This window comes from Lissotriton vulgaris, chromosome 1_1, assembly GCF_964263255.1.
Source record: "Lissotriton vulgaris chromosome 1_1, aLisVul1.2, whole genome shotgun sequence".
Taxonomy (NCBI): Eukaryota; Metazoa; Chordata; class Amphibia; order Caudata; family Salamandridae; genus Lissotriton; species Lissotriton vulgaris.
This window is the reverse complement of record NC_141685.1, coordinates 203,997,311-204,012,300: the sequence shown is the minus strand read 5'-3', so window position 1 is coordinate 204,012,300 and position 14,990 is coordinate 203,997,311.

Genomic DNA, 14,990 nt, shown 5'->3' with positions numbered 1-14,990 from the left:
AAGGTCAATAACTGTAAAATGTGTTGCATCAGGATCTATAGCTGTTAGCAGAGTGCTGATGTCCGAGACCACAGGGTACTGTGGTACCACACATTTGTTGAGTTCTCGTAAATCTACCACAAGTCTGTAAACTGGTGGTGCACAGTCATCTGTCTTCTTTCGCACTGGTAGAACTGGTGAATTACATATGTTGGATGGTACTTCTCTGACTACTCCTTTTTGTATCAAGTCATCGATACTCTGAATAAGGGCTTTTTCTGCATCTGGAGGTAACTTGTATTGGCGAACACGAGGTAAGACAACACCTTCCTTCAACGTGACTAAGTGTGGTGTGATATCCATGAACCCTACGTCAGTTGGATCTGTAGCCCATAATGTAGTAGGAATGTCCCTTAATCTGACATCTAGCTCTCGTGTCGTGAAGTGACCTTTGAAATCTCGGAGGAATAGTCTTATTCCTTCTGGGGAACAGCATATCACAGCACCAAGGGCCAGATGTAGGAGCCAAAATACCGGTCGGTAATGGCCGATTTCGGCAGTTACCGACCGGTATTAGGTATTTGGCATGTAGGGGCCCTATTTTACCGATTCGGAAAATTTACCGATTCGGTAAATTTACAGAATCGGTAAATTTACCGAACCGGTAAAATACCGAATCTGTATTTTTACCTATTCAGTAATTTTGAGATGTAGGTGGGACTCTTCTGAGTCCCACAGGCCTTACCGAATCGGTATTTTACCACCCAATCCAATTGGGTGGTAAAATACCGATTCCAGGTGTGCATGCACATGTGTGCATGCACACCTATGGAATGTGAGAGACAGACAAGCCACATGTCACACATGCCAGAATTCGGGGTGCTAGAGGGTGTCAAAGTGACACCCCCTGCACCCTTGCAACATTCGGTATTTACCGAATCGGTAAATACCGATTCGGTAATGCCCATTGATTCCTATGGGCTTCAATGCCCATAGGAATCAATGGGCATTACCGAATCGGTATTTACCGATTCGGTAAATACCGATTCTTACAGAATCGGTAGTTCAATTACCAATTCTATCTACATCTCCCCCCTTCTATTTTACCGATTCATAAATACCGAATCGGTAAAATTCTGTATTTATGAATCAGTAAAATATACCAGCTCCTTCAATGTCTGGATGCCTAATAAATTCTCAGGACATGATTTAGTAAGTACCAAATCGGTGGAAGTTGTAAAAGGTCCAACCTGAAGTGATACTGGTTCAGAAACTTTGTTAATGACTGGTGTACCTGAGAAATCCAAGGAAATACTATTTGAGCCAGAGAGGGATACCTTGGGAACTTCATTGTGCTGTACTGTCGTCCTACTGGCCCCGGTGTCAATTAGAAATTTTGTTTCTTTACCCAAGAGTTTAGCATGTACATAGGGACCCTTTTGGCCAACCTGGACCGGTATTAGTGGACGACTGTCGTGTTCCTCCCAGCTGTCTCATGAAATTGTAGGGAATTCAGGATAGGATGCCACGGGATACTGATAGAGTTGTGTGGCTAGTTTAGTATCAGCTGGGGGAGTTGATGTTGGAGCAGAGGGACGAGTGGTATAGGGGCGAGGTTGTGTCTTTCCAGTAGCAATATTATGTTGTAAGACTGGACAGTCACGTACAAAATGTCTAGGCTTTTTGCAATAGTTACAAGTAACCTTTTCTTGTGTTTCTGGATGTTGCTTATGAGTCTGAGGAATTGTATTGGTCTGTGCTACCAGTACTTTCATTTTAATATCTTTTGTCCTCTTTTTCTCCTGTTCATGTTCGTCTCTAATCCTATTCTGATGGTACTGGAGCATCTGAAGTGCTTGTGAAGGGGAACTTGCTTGCCAAGTACTTTCAACCTTTAATACTCTGTCTTTTATCTGTTGTAAGGCCTTCTCTACAAGCTTCGAAACAAACAATCGACTATATGCGTCTGCACCTGAGGAGAGACCGCTATTAATAAGAAAACATTTTTCTAGTCTGGTATAATAGTCCCCTACATCCTCATCTGGTTTTTGTTTCCATGCAGAGATAGCATCCCAATCTTCCTTTTTAGTGGCCAATAACTGGGAGAGTATTTTCGGGAGAAGGCGAGGGAGTTCCAGGACTAGAGGTCCCAAGCCTTGTCCAGCAGCACGGGTATTTTCTTCTGTCTCTAAAGCTGTCCATGCTATCTTTTTCCATTCTACCTCCCAATCTTTCCCTTTTAGTTTTTATATGTTCCTTGAGGCAGTAAGACTTTGAGGAGAATATTGAGATCCTTATAAGTAAAGGAACCCATTTGAAGGATGTCCTTAAGTTCCCTATGGAAACCTGAAGGATCTTTTTCATGAGAAGGGACCATTTTCTTCATTTCTAATATTTCTATTTTTGTCAGGGGTGTGTAGACAAATGTTTGTTGTAGCTTTCCTGCAGAATCTGCAACGGGATGTACTTCTCGGAGAGGAAATTGACCTTGGTCATACTGAGGAGGATTTAAGTCATAAACATTAGAATGGTATTGGACATAGCGTTGTCGTTGGTCTAGGAAAATGTTTAGGAATTCTTGTCCCCTTGTCACCCACCTCCCCTCTAGACAGTCTCGTAAAAGAGGATGTAACATTTTGGGTGGGTGGCTAGTGGCTTCTTACAACGTGATGAGGTGTTGAACCATATAGATACTGGCTAGTCTTTGAGATGTCATGGGGAGCGATAAGAACATTTGGGCGGCTATGTCAGGGCCATATATAGAGTATTGGGACACCCAATGGGTGCTTGATCGTGCAAGTTCTTTTTCTCATGTGGTGAGTGGAGGTTCGTCGTCCATCCAGTCATCCAAAGCCTCTTGTGTTAATTGAAATGATTGGTCTGAAGAAGCTGATAATTTTTTAGACTTATTCCTAAGTTGTCCGCTACTTTGGGAACGAGGGATACGAGAACGTACTGATCCCTGAAAAGCAGCTCCTTCTTCCCTATCTTCGTCTGTACCCCCATTCTCTGTCTCTTGGGTAGGAGCATTTTTCTGGTGAGAGTTGGAGACTTTACTGGAAAAGAGAGGGATGAAGAAATCTATTTCTTTTATTTTATTATAATTCCCTGCTACCACTGCTTGATCTAGCTGTAGTATTTATTTATTTTGGAATTTTATAAAGCGCCTGGCTTACGCGCACCGGCGTGTCCCCGCGCTGAGAGAGAGAATGAAGTGGCCAGAACAGGGAGATTACATCAGTACTGTGCGGAAAAGATGTGTTTTGAGAGCTCTGCGGAACTTTGCCTCAGAAGGTTCGAGACGCAGCTCCATCGGAAGCATATTCCAGCTCTTGGCTGCGAGTAGCCTGAAGGATCTGCCTCCCATTCGGGCTTTATGAATTTTGGGGACTGCTAATAGCCCGGTGCCAAAGGATCTAAGCCTACGTCCTGGTCTATAGGGAGAGATAAGGCACTGTAGGGGGTAGGGCGCCTTGCCCTCGATGATACGATGACACATGCATAGTGCTTTAAAAATAATCCTCTCCTTGACTGGAAGCCAATGGAGGGATTTCAAAGCGACTCTAGAGGCTGTTCTTCTTGGGAGTCTCAGCACCAGCCGGGCTGTGGCATTTTGAAGTACCTGGAGACGATTGAGGCTTTTACCTGTTATTCCCAGATAGAGGAGGTTGGAGTAATCCAGTCTTGAGGTAACCAAGGCATGCACCAGAGTCTGTCTGGCACCCACAGAAAGTAGGTCCAGGATCTTTTGTAGACTGTTGAGTATACCGAAGCACATCCCAACTACACGATCTATCTGGGGAGCAATTGACAGGGCGGAGTCAAACATTACCCCAAGATTTTTCACCTGTTGGCAGGGCACTGGAGTGGAGCCTAAGCATGCAGGCCACCATGCCGAGGACCACACATCCGGACCACCCCCTACCACGAGCACTTCAGTTTTGGACCTATTCAGCTTCAGGCAGTTGTCAGACATCCAGGATGCAAGCTCCTGCATGCAAGCAGTGAAGCTGACTGCCGCGACATCAGGTGCCCGTGACAGTGAGTCATCGGCATATGACACTAGTTGTGTTAGGAGCACCTAAACACCTTCCCTTTCCCACACTTGTTATGCCTTGATAATATGTTGGATTGCTCAATTGGACATTTACTTCTAGCAATGCTTGTTGTTGTTTCATTGGGCGTGGGCTTTTGGTAATGTTTGTCATACTGAATTTAGCAATGCTTGTTGATGTTTTATTGGGCGTTGGCTTAGTTTTACTGAATATTCATAGAAGAAGAGCCAGCACGTTGCACATGTGTTCAAACTGTGACTCGGCAACACGTGGAAACTGCCATCGGCAGTGAGGCTATAAAAGCCTCGTCTGAGCCCCGAGAGACGCTTCGCTTCGAGTCGTCAGCGTCGGCGTCTCCACGAGATTCCAGCCTCCCTATTCCCTTTCTCCTCCCTCTCCCTCCGCGTCCCCTCACCTGAAGCCTTCAGTAGCAGCACCCTCCAGAGCAGCGGAGGCCCGGAGTTTTCTTCCGTTCTCCCTCGTCTTCTTGCCGGAGCTCCGAACTTCCGGTTTCATCGTCGGAGCCTTTTCCTCGTCGGACTCGTCCTCCTGCCAAAGGGTTCCCCGCGAACCGACTTCCGTACCTGAAAATGAAACAGTAAGATTTAGTTAGTTAGATAGAGAGGAACAAACCTAGATAAAAGCAAATACAACAAACCTTGGTAAAAGCAAAGCGGACTTTGGTTGTTTACAGACAATTATCCTGAGAGAAAAGACTTTGATTTCAACAAATTATTGTAAAGTAACAGTGACATTTAACTGTTGCCTTGAGATTGTTACTGCATAATGTAACAGGCTTATTGCAGGCATTTCGAAGAATGCCTTTGTCAATTCTTACGTTTTAAGGGATTAAGAGAAAGCAGTTGGTTGTGTTTTTTCTCGCTTTCCCTCTCTTTTCAGAATCCCTACTCAACGCCAGAACATTTAGTCGCAAGGCAGGAAAATACCAGTTGTGCATGACTGTTCACAAGTTGTACTAACCCACTCATTAATCGGTTAGACGCAGTTTGTAATGCAATGTCATTATTTCCTGTATTTGACGCTTAAACACTGTATTGTTTCTGTAACAAGTGTACATTGAGGAACGCTAATACCGAAGTATATGAATGGGTTTTTCCTAGTTTGGGTCTGTTATTCGATTGAGTCAAGAAAATTCTGGAAACAGAAATGTTTAGAATTGTTAATTCATGTGATGTTTGTGTTGTTAATTATTCAGCTACAGTATTCAGCTTAAGTCAAACCACAACAGTAGGAGAAAGCCCAGAATACTTCTCGAGAAACAACAGCAGCAATCTCCTATAAGAAGAGATCCTGTGTTTCTTTATTTGTTTCTCTTCCACTTCCCCTTCCCTTTTGGGGCTAATTGGTTGTGCCAAGAGTTAAATCCTTGTCACGCTAGTTGGTTTTAGAAGGAATTGGGACTAGTCATCTTCAAGATGGGATATCTGGAATCAAGTGGTTGCACGCTTAACAAGTTGGATACCATAGCTTTCCACAATGGTAGCCACCGGGGAAGCATAAAGGTTAAATAGGGTGGGACTCAGGGCCGAGCCCTGAGGCACCCCTTGATAAAGATTGAACATATGCGAGTAATGTTCACCTTGTCTGACCTGAAAACCCCGGTCGGTGAGGAAAGATTGAATCCATCTCAGCGCTGACCCCGTGACTCCACCTTTGTTAAGACACTGTAGCAGAGTATAATGTCCTCCTGCTTCACTCCCCCTTTTTCCCTTGGTAAACTCTGGATTTTAGCGCCGGGACACCCCTTCGGGGGTGGCTGCGCGCTCTACAAACTACATAAAATAAATAAATAAATAAATACAATGTCAAACGCTGCGCTTAGGTCAAGTAGAATGAGTGCCATAGTATGACCCTCATCTACCCCTTGCCTGATGGTCTCAGTGGCCATAAGCAACACAGATTCTGTGGAATGGTGGGACCGGAAGCCAAACTGAGTAGGATGAAGCAGGTTAGCTTGCTCAACAAATGCCATAAGCTGGAGATTTGCCACCTTTTCTGCCACTTTGGCCAGGTAAGGGAGGAGTGAAATGGGGCGGAGATTATCTAACCTGTCCCAACTAAGATTGGGTTTTTTTTGAAGAGGGAGGACTACCGCCTGCTTCCAACTTTTAGTTACAGTATTGGATCTAAAGGAAAGATCCAGAACATCCCTAATATAGGGTTCCAGGATCTCAATACTTTCTCCAAGAAGTTTAGGTGATGCCGGATCACGGGGGGATCCTGACTTAATGGAGCGGCATATCTGCTGGAGCCCGTCGGGGGATGTAGTGGAAAAATGGTCCAGCCTGTTGACCCCCACAACCTCCAGTGTGTTTTCTCTGAACTCAATTCCCTTTTTCTTCCCCCCTGAGAAAGTGGAATAGATGGTAGCCACTTTGTCAGAAAAGAAAGCAGCGATGCGGTTACAGGATTCCTCCGAAACCGAGGACGAGTCAGCAGATGAGCCGCAGAAAGAGATCTCTTTATAAATTTTAAACAACTCCTTGGTCGAGTTTTTATCTTCTCCTATCCTTCCTGAGAAGTAAGTCATCGGGAACCTTTTTCCCTGCACTTGATATCATACGGATAAAGCAAGTAATCATAAATCGTGAGAGGCACTTTTTATGAGCGATAGGTCTATTTTTAGTAGCCTCTTGTAGGACTTCTACATTTTCTCCTGTTCGGAGAGCTTCGTAAATTTTATTTAGACAATTTGTGATATTTGGTACTTCCCGTATGCCTTCTAAAGCTTCCCGTAAGCGATAGACATCTGCTTGTGGGCCTTCACCTGGATCGGGTCGAATTCACATTCTAGCATAGGCAGAACACCATCTGAAGTATCGGGGATGGTTTCCGTCTGAGTAACTATCCGTCTGACTGTTCGATTAGTATAGGCAGGAGGTGGTTCCATTAAATAGGTGGTAATGAAGTCTTTGGGAGCAGAAGGAATTTTAGGACATGAAGGTGTTGTGGGAATACTAGGGTCTGGATTATTGTCGGACTCTGTTCTTTGTGAAAGGACGGGATACATACCCGTCATGGAGGCCGAGGCCTCCCTCCTTTATTTGTTCAAAATTAATATCTGCATTCTGTTCTCGTAACTTTCTCATCTTACTTTCTTCTGACATCCTATTTGCTTTCTCTACTTTCCTTTGCTCTTTCTGTTCCCTTTGATGTGCTTCCTTTCGCCATAATTCGATACTCTCTAACATCGAGAGTCTTGCTTTCTTTTCCCAACATTTCTTTTCAACTGCCATGATACAATTCAAATCCCATGTGCCACTTTTTGGCCATCTAATCGCAATTTCTATATCTTGAGTGTACTCTTTCCACAAATCCAAGTACAAAACAGCACTAATTCCATATTTCGTATACATAAGAAAACCAGGAGTATCCTTTGGGGGGACTGGTACATCTTGTTCCAGTAACCCCTTCCGGGTACCCAGTTTACACAACTTTGAAAACAAAGGCATTGTGACAACAAACAACAAAAAACTTACACTTGATAACTTGATATATCCTGAGTATCAAAATACAAACATACCGTTTTCTAGAAACCGTCTTGACCATGCTCTGAAAAATCAGAACCCGTCTTGACCGTACTCTGAATAAGTCAGAACCCGTCTTGATACACCCCCAGCAGTACTCACTGAGGTGCAGAGGACTTGAAGATCTGGACACTGGACTAGTTGCGCTCCGCTCTTGATCGGGGGACTTGTCGGGGTTCTGAAGACCTCGGACTCGGCAACTCCACAAGATTCGGGCTCTGGGTCGAGACTTCCGCTGTCGTCCTCACCACCTTGTATGGATGGCTAGGCCGCGTCTCGGTCCCTCTTCGACACGAAGGAGTTCATGCAGGAACACCCTGCAGTGTGCACGTTTAAGTCCGTCGGTATCTGGAGAGACAGGCTCGGGTCCGCATCACCGGCGTGTGGGGAGAAAGGGAATTCCCTATTCGGGCGCCAATTTACTGTGGTAAATATTTTAGTAATTTACCTTGATCGGAATTTCTATAATATCAATAAGGTCAAGCATGAAGAGCAGAGTCCGTGGTGGTTAGAATTCAAGGGTCTTTATTCAGTAACTCGAGGTAAGGGAGAGCTCCGTCACCTAAGGAGGCTCGGGAATAGTCTCTACTTTAATCAAAGAAAACATGGTATTTATACACTTTAGACATAGAAAAGAGGAAGGAGCTTCCCTTGAGTAAAAACTTCGATAGCTGTGTTGTAATCTTACAGAAGTCAGTAAAACTCTGATAGCCGTGTCATAATCTTACAGAAGTCATGGCAGCGTAACTGTGTCAAAATCAGACAGAAGTCATGACAGGAAGAAGCGTGACTATATCTTTAATCATGAGGAAGTCACAGCAGAAGCAGAGCATTGAGAAATAACCCTAGGCTGGTTCCTTAGATAAGGGAGGGAGAGAAAGAGAGAAAAGAGACCTGGTCGTTGACAGGATGTCTGGTGTCGTGTCTTTAGCAAACGGGCCCTGGTTTCTCGGAATTGGTCGTTGTGTCTTGGCAAACAGGAGCTTATTTCTCGGAATCGGCCTGACCATAAGAATGTGTGGTTGCAACGGGGCTCGTTTCTCGGAATCGTCTCGGACATAAGAATACGTGGTTGCAATTATAGGAAGTAGCACGTTGAGTGCGACCTTACGTTCATGTGCCCGTGTTTTCTAGTTTCTACCATGGTGGGTTCGGGACGAGAAACAGAGGGTGTATAATGGGACATACATAACGAAAAATATTCATTTTCCACACTGCTGACATTCATATCGCCCACCCTCATCCCCGGTGCCTGTCACAGCTGCAGGGTTATCTTCTTTACATACATTTAAATGGTCATCTCTTACTTTCCTATACTTCATCTTTGCCACAATGGCGAAAAACAATCTGAAGATGCCCATCCATGCGCACTGTAGTCCAGGGGAGGAGTCACCTATCTCGAGATACTTCGAAGACTCTTCCAAGACAACAAGGTGCAAACATCCGGACCCAACACTAGGCGGCAATCTCTGCTAAGATATGAATGTCAGCAGCCCTACATGCCAAGAACAGATGCATACTGGTAAGTAGCATTTTTCTTCTGTTATTTATTTGGTGTGAAAGATGTTGAGGTTCAGAAGCTCTTCCACTATGTTGCCCAGTTCCTGAAGAATTGGGGAGAGTTTCTTTAGCGATACACTTTAGGGGTCTCCAAGGAATATTCTCTTAGACTGAGGAGTGTCATCATCTTCTAGAATGCTGTAGAGATAAGCTTGTGGTAGATGCAGTCCCAGGTGCTAGATCATTTGAGCTTGAGAGTATCTGTGTTCTAGTAGATGTTAGAAGTTTCCTTTTGCATGTGTTGCTAAATTTGCGAATGATTGTGAAGACGCTGTCCCAAATTTACTTCAATTAATGCAGAAGCCATTTTAGGATATTGGAATTAGAAGAGCTGCCAAGTGGTTACCAAGATTCAACATGCACTGTGTAGGTAAAACATCCTATATGAAAGGAAGGTGGAATTGTCCCTCCTGAAAGGAAGGGGTTGAATAATTCAATCGGGGGTGTAGAAATGGTGTAACACCAAGGAAGGTGGACTTCTTACCAATTGAGCAGGGAAGCTTTGCAAATGCCCCTAAACAGTGAATTACTGTTTAGCTCCATGGCTCCTCATTCAGAAGTCAGTTGAACTAAATTGAACATTCTGCTGTTGCTTTGATTTCCAAACAGCATTTGTTTTGATTGATCATAGATGTGTAATCAGCGGTTACGTGCCTATAAGACCCCGACGGCTTGATTATGTGTTACTTAATCACTCAATACTTTTAACTAGACACAATTAGAGATGGGATTTTTTAGGTGTCTCTCCAGAAGAATTGAAATGCACAAAGATCTCCGACAAGGCTGTGTACTTGCCCTTCATATTCATCGATTATACTCCATTGTCTAGCCCATTCCTCGTTCACCCAGGTTTATAAATGATCTGCTTTGTGTGCACTATTTGATCCAATGCCTATTAGATTCCCCATTGGACTCATGTTTTGATCTGTTACCTTCCTTTCCCTCAAATTGTAAAACGCTCTGATATCCTTCTGGATCAAGTTTGCGCTATAAAAAACTTTATAAATAAATACCAGGCAGACTTGCCATCCGCCCTAAAACCAAGGCCCTTCTTCCCAATAATGGCTGTCTCACCAGAAGAAAGGGAGAGTGTTAGACCTGTCAGCCCTTTGGGTGGTCCTTCCTAATTTTTTCCCCCCCTTTTTGCCTTCTCATATTTTTATTTTTGTGTCCACTATAATTTTTGGTGTTGTCCTTAGGGCTTTTGGTACCTCATCATATTCACATAATCCGGAGGTATAGGTGCCCTTTCAAAATTGAGAGTAGGGAGACACAAAATGGTGGCCTTCTAACTGCCAATTCCTACCTCATAGCTGGGGGTAATTGAGCAATAGGAGGGGTTCCAGAACTTTCTGGGCCATCTGGACCTAGACTATAAATAATGGTATGTTGTGCGGCCATTTTGGGTAGAGCCGAGTGCTGAGATGTGGTGAGTTGGAGCTCAGGCTGTGAGAAGAGGAGGTTGGCGCAGAGTGGGAAGCTTGACCGCCTTGTGGGGCTGCTCTTCCTAGTTCCTGACGTTGGCCCTCAATTACTGACCTGACCCATCCGGAGTACCAGCCTCTTTACCCCTAATACTACCAAAGAAGTGTTACTCTCAGAACTAGACCGGGACATTATCTGAGGGAGCCGGACAGGTGAGGGCGGCTGTGACTGCCTTCCTTGTTGTAACCGGACCAGACATCCCCCCTTCCCCCCCCCCCCCTTCACTTACTGCACGCGGAGTAGAACTTAGCCGCTGAACAACATCGTGGCCAGATCTGCTTTGCCAGCGGCTCTGCGACCTGCCTGAAGTTGCCCATTTTACCCAGGAACCTACCCGAGTGGTGGGAATGTCAGCGACTCCTGGAGTTTCCACGGTGGTGTGAGGCCTCCATGCGATAGGCCACGCAGATGAGGTGCGCCACGCGGGGTTAGCGGAGCCATCGGTGCCTACGGAGCAAAACCAACAAAAGGAGGCGGAAGCTGCTGAGGGAAGCCGCCGGGCGGAAAAGGGGGAGTGACGTTCCCGTCCCTTCTGAGCACCGGGACGACGCAAGGGGAGGGGAAGAGTGAGAGGAGGCCGGACTTGGGCGGGAACCTCCCTGGGAGAGGCCAGTCAGGGGGAGGATCCTAGAGGAACCCGGGAGACCCAACCGAAGCCGTCGAGGGGAGGCTCATAGAAGCGCTAAGTGTACAGCACGTCATTTACTGTCAGGCGAACAGGCAGAAGTCAGCACCGAGGTGAGGGCCTTATCAACCTGACATTGGCATCAGCTAGGGATCGAAGCCAGTGGAGAAAAAGAGCCTATTCCCGGGCCGGAGGGCAGAACTGCCAATAAAGTAATCTGGGAGCATAGGCTGGCGGGGAGGAAGGGCCAAAAGGAGGAAGTAACTTGTGACTGAGATCTTGGCCCCGACTGAGAGAATTTGCTGCGAACCTTGGATGATGTTACCTGCATCGCAAAATTAATGACCCTGATTGCTGTACCTGCTAGATAAGGCATATTCACCGCTTGAGAGGAGACTTCCGTAGAGGGCGGAGGAGGGAATCTTGTGCCAATAGCTAAGGGGACTCTCGAGTGAGGAAAGCCAAAATAACACTGCGGGTCCTGGAACACGTTCCGATGGATAAGGGGGAATGTGTTGATGTCGCATGTAATTAATTCTAGATTGGAAAGATTCATGATGTGAACCGGATAGGCCCAGGTGATTGCAGCAGAAACTAGAAAGCTATCTGTGATAAGTGTGTAATCTGCCTGTTCCATTTCTAGATTCGGTTGTTCAGATATAGTTGTGTTTTCAACAGTACAACCTGCAGAGATTATCTGCTGAACCCTGAACTTTATGATCGAAATAACAAATGAACCTTGAAGGGTAATGTACATACTGACTTCCTCATAAGAAAGCGTTATCATTATTGTTTACTTCATCTATCTGTGATTCTATAGCTGAAAAGTGAAAGTGCTAGGGTAATTGCTGAAAGTCTTTCATCTTGGGAAAAAAGTATTTATTAATGCAGTGTAAAGTCTTAAGAATGCCAATAATCGAATGTGGAGACATCTACTGTACTGAATTTAACTACTGCTAAGAGACAAAGAGATGCTAAGAAGAGTTTTATAAAGCAGATCGTATTTTTCTAAACTGGTGTAGAGTCATTTTTGGTGGATGGGCGTTGAGTTACTGTGCGAAGTGTGATGCAAGCTTAACACAATTTGCCTTGGGGATTAGCCTTTCCTACTCCGTGCCAGGCTACCCTATGTGGACTGGTAACCCCAGGTCCAACAGAGAGGCTTTTATTTACCAAGCTCCATCCTCTGGTCGGTTAATCTGTCGTTCACATTCTGCTGTTGCCTTTCACGGCATACAGCGCGGGACAGCAGGCCAGACCACTTTAACCATTGGCTCTCTTCACTTTGAGTGACTGCACAGTGCATGTGCACATGCTTTAATCTGTCTAAAGAATGCCCTCTCTCTTCAGTGGCAAGTCTGCTTTATTTATTTCTAGGCCTCGACCTACAGTCTGCTTTAGAGTGGGCCATCGGTCAGCACCTTGCTCAATGACTTTCCTCTCTAATCTAGTGCTTGCCCCACCCCTGGTGCGAAGCTTATTTAGTAATAAGACATCAGTATAAATAATAATTACTCACGCTGGGTATCTGCATAATTCAGACCCTCCAAGTGCTTGAGGTGTTTCCTTTCTCGAATTGCATTTGAAACATGAGACACTAACTAAAGATATTATTTATGCTTTCTTCTTCTTTAATTTCCATTAGCATGTGAATTTTCAAATCATTAACTTTTCAAGTTCATTACATATTTTTTTCATTCATTAAATGCCCGATGCATTTCAAGCATGACTGATCTTCCTCAGGGAACTTTTTTCTGAAACAATATATAATATTGTTTTGAAAATTAACATGCTAATGGAAATTAAAGAAGAAGAAAGCATAAATAATATGTGAAGACAATCATTCCTAAAGAGTATGAAAGGTTACTTTGAGTGCCCATATGATAGTGGAGCTTGGGTTCAAGAAACGCGCATTCATATACAATACTACCTCCCATGCTCAGTGGGAGAATCACATGAGGCACCCACCACATTGTGAAACACACTGTAAACTGTTGAACATTGCAATCAAAATTTATAGAGTGCGGAGCCACATCCCTAGTGGTTTTTGACACTAACTAAAGACACATTTCAATTTTTTTAAAAATCATTCTAATACCAACATAAAATTTTCAAAAAAGTGCACAGTGCACGGTTGACTGTCTGGCTCTGCAATCACAAGGGCAGTACTCCAGCAACCTATATTGGGAGAGGCTACCAAGTGGTGAATAATGTTTTACCTAAATCTTTTCAATATACAACTCTGGTGAACCTTTAAAGGGAAGCAAAGGTCCTATTCAATTCCTTCCCTGGAATCCAGGCTCAAATAGTTCTAAGTGCTGTCTTGTTGCTCTCACTTGTAGTCTGTCATAATACATCATAATCAAATGTTTGAGTTCTTTCCTCGAATAGTATAACATTGATTCAGTCTTTTTTAAAGTGACATTTATTAAACAGATTGTAATTTGTAATTAAAGTAAGGAATCAAGGGCTGGACAATCTTTGGTAATGGCCTTGTCAATGGATGTTTCAGCTTTGGACCAGATGGAGTGCCATAAAAGCAAGGGTTCCATCCTCAGAGTATTTTCAAGTAATGGCTGCCCCAGCTCTCTGTGTAGTACATAAGAGGAGGGGTCTGGGGGGCTGCCAAGACTCCTCATGAAGTGGTTCCCTACCCTCACTATGGAATTATTATTCGTTCCGCTCCAAAGCCCACTCCATACATAGCTGCCGTCCGGCACTTAGCTTTATAAATTGCACACATTTCTTGGAGTTTATTTCCAAACTTGGTCACAAATCTGAAAATTCCTTCTGGTAGTTGATTAAGCTGGCCAGTTTATATAGGGCTCTTCCCACAAAGGAATGTAAAGGATTTACTTAAGTGAACTTTCAAGACTCTCTCTGCCTTACACATGGTAAAAGCATCAATACGATTTAGAAAACCATTGGTTATCCTTGGCCATCAACACTGCGTCATCTGCAGAGTAGGACAGTGTGTAGGACAGGGTTGGGACGCCTGCCTACTCTTGGATGATCTCCACCTTTAACCTGCAATGCTTTATCGATTTGATTTACATAAAGGGCGAAGAGAAAGGGGGCAGGGCTCAGCCTTGTCTAACTCCTCGCTTCCCCCTTACAGCTGATGTTCACTCCCCGATGGGACCAAAGCGAATCCTTGCACCAGAGCTCTGGAATAACCTAATTTGTCAGAGTTTGGAATGATTGACAAGATAAAAGCGGTTGACAAATACATGAGGCAAAGATGTAAATGCTCTTGTTTGCCTTTGTGTAGATGCCGACCATCAAATTCAAATTGAGGCACTATTCCACAGTGCAAATGTCCCTCCTAAAACCATACTGAATCTCCGGCATGACTGCCTCTTCCACCCAGGCTTCGAGCCTCTCCAGTAACATCCTTCCCAGGTTCTTCACAGACTAATCCAAGAGGGAGTTTGGCCTTAGCACTTTGGGGCTTTTCAGTCCCCTATTTAAGCATTGGCATAGCCAATAGGTCTCGCCTTTGGGACCTTATAAGTCTTTAGGCAGAGATATTGACTTTGCCTATGTCTTTAAGCTGTGCTGTACAGAGTCTGCAGTATGCTGAAAAGTTATAATAAACAAGTGTCGGAAGCTTTTTTGTTACCTTCGATATGACCAAAAAAGCATTATGTACAACTAAATGACCATATTAAAAAAGTATTAAAAATAATGTCTTGAGTACAGAAAAGGTTGGAGACCCCTGATCTATATCTCGAATAA